The sequence below is a fragment of the Balaenoptera physalus genome (assembly GCF_965194825.1).
Source record: "Balaenoptera physalus genome assembly, chromosome: X".
NCBI lineage: Eukaryota > Metazoa > Chordata > Mammalia > Artiodactyla > Balaenopteridae > Balaenoptera > Balaenoptera physalus.
The window spans coordinates 131326675-131330298 of NC_138903.1; positions in this window are offsets into that span (position 1 = coordinate 131326675).

The window sequence follows — 3624 nt, forward strand, 5'->3', positions numbered from 1 at the left end:
CAGATGGCTGAGATGTAGGCTTGACACTCTTGGCGACTGGTTAGATGTCCTGTATTAGTTTTTTATGGCTGTGTTACAAATTACCAGCTGTAAATGGCACCCATTTATTCCCTTATTGTTCCCATGTCAGGAGTCCAGCCACAGCTTAGCTGGGTCCTCTGCTTGTGGAGTGGGGGGGGGGGGTCTCACAAATCAAGATGTGGGCTGAACTTGGCTCTTCTCTGAGATTCTGGGGAAGAATCTGCAAACTCTGCTTTCAAAAGGCTCCTGTGATTAGACCGGACCAGCCTGGATAATGTCCATATCTTAAAGTCAACTGATTCGAAACTTTAACTACATCTGCAAAATCCCTTTACAGCACTATCTAGATTACTGTTTAATTTAATAACCTGGGAACAGATGTCTTGGAGAACCATCCTTAGAATTCTGCCTACCACATGTCCCCACTGAGTTATTAAAATCATGTCAACAATTTCTCTCTGGAGGCTACTTCAAACCCCACAAAATGAAAGAAAGATTGTGTCTCATGATCCTCAGTGCAGAAAGGAAACAAGACCTCCTCCTCCTAGTGTTTGTGTGCCTTTTTCTCTAGTGGTCTGGCTAAGACTATACCCTGAGCACAGGGGTCATGTATGTCCAGAAGGAGTTGCAGTTCCAACCGTCAATCATCATCAATAGGGAAGAGTCTATTTCTTAGGCAGGAAACTGAAAGTCCAAGGCAGCCCCTAGGCAGGTAGTGAGAGACATGTCTCTCAGGACAGTTGGAAAGGACCAAGGGCCAATTGGGTCACAGTCCTTCTGGCAAAATGACATTGAGACTCCTAAGGGGGAAGAGACTTTTCAAGGCTCAAGAGGTGGGGCTATGTCAGTCTATCTGCTATTCCCCACATAGATAATCTCCCCTCATGTCCCTCTGGAAGGTGATGTTTAGTCCTAATTAAGCTGATTTATTTCTAAATAATGACACAGCCCACAGGCAATCAACCTAATGTAGACAGGGCTTGGTGTTGGAGGAAACGATAATGCCCACCTAGAGTGATGCTTAGTAGGCTATCTATCTGGGTATCTATGGGCACTTGGGTCAGTTGGGGATGGAACATTATCTTTTGCAGACTTTCCACTGGAGTTCAGATCAGTGAGTGACTCAGTCTACTATTTCTTCTGATGAGAAGACTGCATTCCCATCCAGATAGTAAATAGTGTAAGAAACTTCGATCCCAAACACTAAGGCCAAGCAAGGAAAGATATGGTTGAGCCAGGAATTGGGGGCAACGTGGAGGGCAGGGTGGGACCTATCTGACAGTGCTGCTGGAGAGCCTCTGCCATTAACAATCCCCAAACGATCAGAGAAAGGCGGGAGAGAAGGAGCTCTGGGATTGTACAAAATGACTTTTCCTAAATGCAATTAAAACAGCACTCTGTGTAATTCAGAGAGAAGGATCCTGAAACTTTCATCTCAGGTCTAGGGTGGGAGGGTAGGAGACCTGGCTCTATCCTCATTAAACAAACAAACCTGGCTTGGTTCTCACTGCAGCTCTCTTTTCACAGTGTGATTATGCCAAGAGACAAATCACATACTTCTTCCTCAAACATCAAACCAGCAAAACCCAGTGAAGCCTGCACACAAGGTGGTGCTGAGTTAATGTGAGTGAATGAGTGAGAAAAAAACAGAAGACAGTTAAGTAAGAAAGACAGTCTTGAGAGAGAGTGTGATCCTGGTACTGCCTTATCACATGATGAGGTGACATTTTGCCTCAGGAAAGTAGAGGTTCTAAAGCTTTTCTGCTTAAATGTGGTGGAGGGGTCAGGAAGAGTTCTTTCAAAAGGCTTCTTACCAGGTTTGATCACCCAGGGTATAAAAATCCTGAAGCTTGGCAGACAGGAATCACCTGACAGCTGCTATTCTTTTCCTTCCTCTTCTTTATCCCTTTTTCATTTGTATCTGAGCTGAGTTAACTGCAGCTCTTAAGAGACAGGAGTTGACAATTTACCTTAGTGTCAAAAGTACCATTAGGGATCCAACTCAGCCTAGGTCTTGGATTTTCAGGGGTGGTGTTATGAGAAAGCTGGTGATGAAACAAAAGACTGAAAGCCAGAGAAAAGAGATAAATATCTTGATTTTTATAAAATGAAAAAATTGAGCTCAGGAAAACTGAATGGATCAGTGACCATATAAAGTTGCAGTGGTGACTAAAAGCTCAAACCACACCCCCTCACCGAAAGGACCAGCTCCAGACAATTTTATGGGTTGATTGTTTTATCAAACTTCACAAGAAAAGATAGTCTCTCTCCTCTACATGTTGTTTCAGAGATGAGAAAAAGTGGGAAAGGTGCCCACTTGAGTTAGGTGGCTACTATAATCTTGATGCCACATCTGCATAGGGACAACAAAAGAAAAGACCATTGACAGGAAATGTCACATGAGAATATAGATAGCTACTGGTAAACGGAATATTAACTAAATCTGATAGTGTGTTAAAAACAAAACCAAACACAGCAAGCAAACAAACAAACAAAAGATTACACCATGGCAAAGTAGAGTGTATTCCCAGGATGCAAGAATGGTTCAGTATCAGGAAATCTGTCAGTGACGTTTATCACATTAATACACTTGGAGAAAACAATGAAAAAAATATTTATAGATGCATAAAAACATTTTATAAAGGTAAACATTTATTTGCACTAAAAGACATCAAAATTATTAATGAAGGGATCCCCCTCACTTCTATTAAGACTACCTATTAAAAACCCACAGCAAGTATTATACTTAATAGAGGAGAAACTTTAGAAGCATTCCCTTTAAGGCAGGAAGCAAGATGAAGATGCTGCTATCACATCTGGGAAGTCCTAGAAAGAAATAAGAAATCTAAGGATTGTTAAGGAAGAAACAAAATGAGTGTATTTAAAAATGGTGTGATCATTTACATAGAAAGACCAAGAGAATTAGACAAACTGTTAGAACTAATGAGAAAGTTCTGCATGTTTACAAGATGGAATATCAATACTCTAACATCAATAGTATCTTCTGCACTGGCAGTAACCCACTAGAAAATATGAAGGCACCAATATGGATCTGGATATAGGAAGTAGAGAAGATGCAAATGATGGAGAAATACATCAGTTAAAAGGGAAGAACTATGAACATGGGTAAATCTCAAAATAGTAATGTAGAGTGACAAGAATAAGAGGTGTAATCAGACCACACTACTAGCTACCACTTCTTTGTGCTAAGTGCTTCCCAGTTAATCCTCACCACAACATATCAGGTTGATATTTTAAAAATCCCTTCTTTATTGGTAAGAGAATAGAGAAGAAATGGAGTACCGAGACTTTAGTAAGTCATGAAGGTAGGGTCCAAATACAGCCTGACTTCTGACTTCAGAGTCTGTGCTCTTACCGCTGTGCTAGTACCCAGGGTCACTTGTGAGGCAGGGATGTGGAGTGGCCACAGAATGGTAGTATCTTCACGATTTAGCCCTCATTTAACACTGCACCTTACAGTTTGTAAAGCACCTTCTCACCCAAGATTTCATGTGGTCCTCATGAGACATTTACAGATGAGAAAAGTGAAGCTCAGACATTAAATGACTTCTCCAAGGAGATGAAGGAATGGGATGAGAAGTC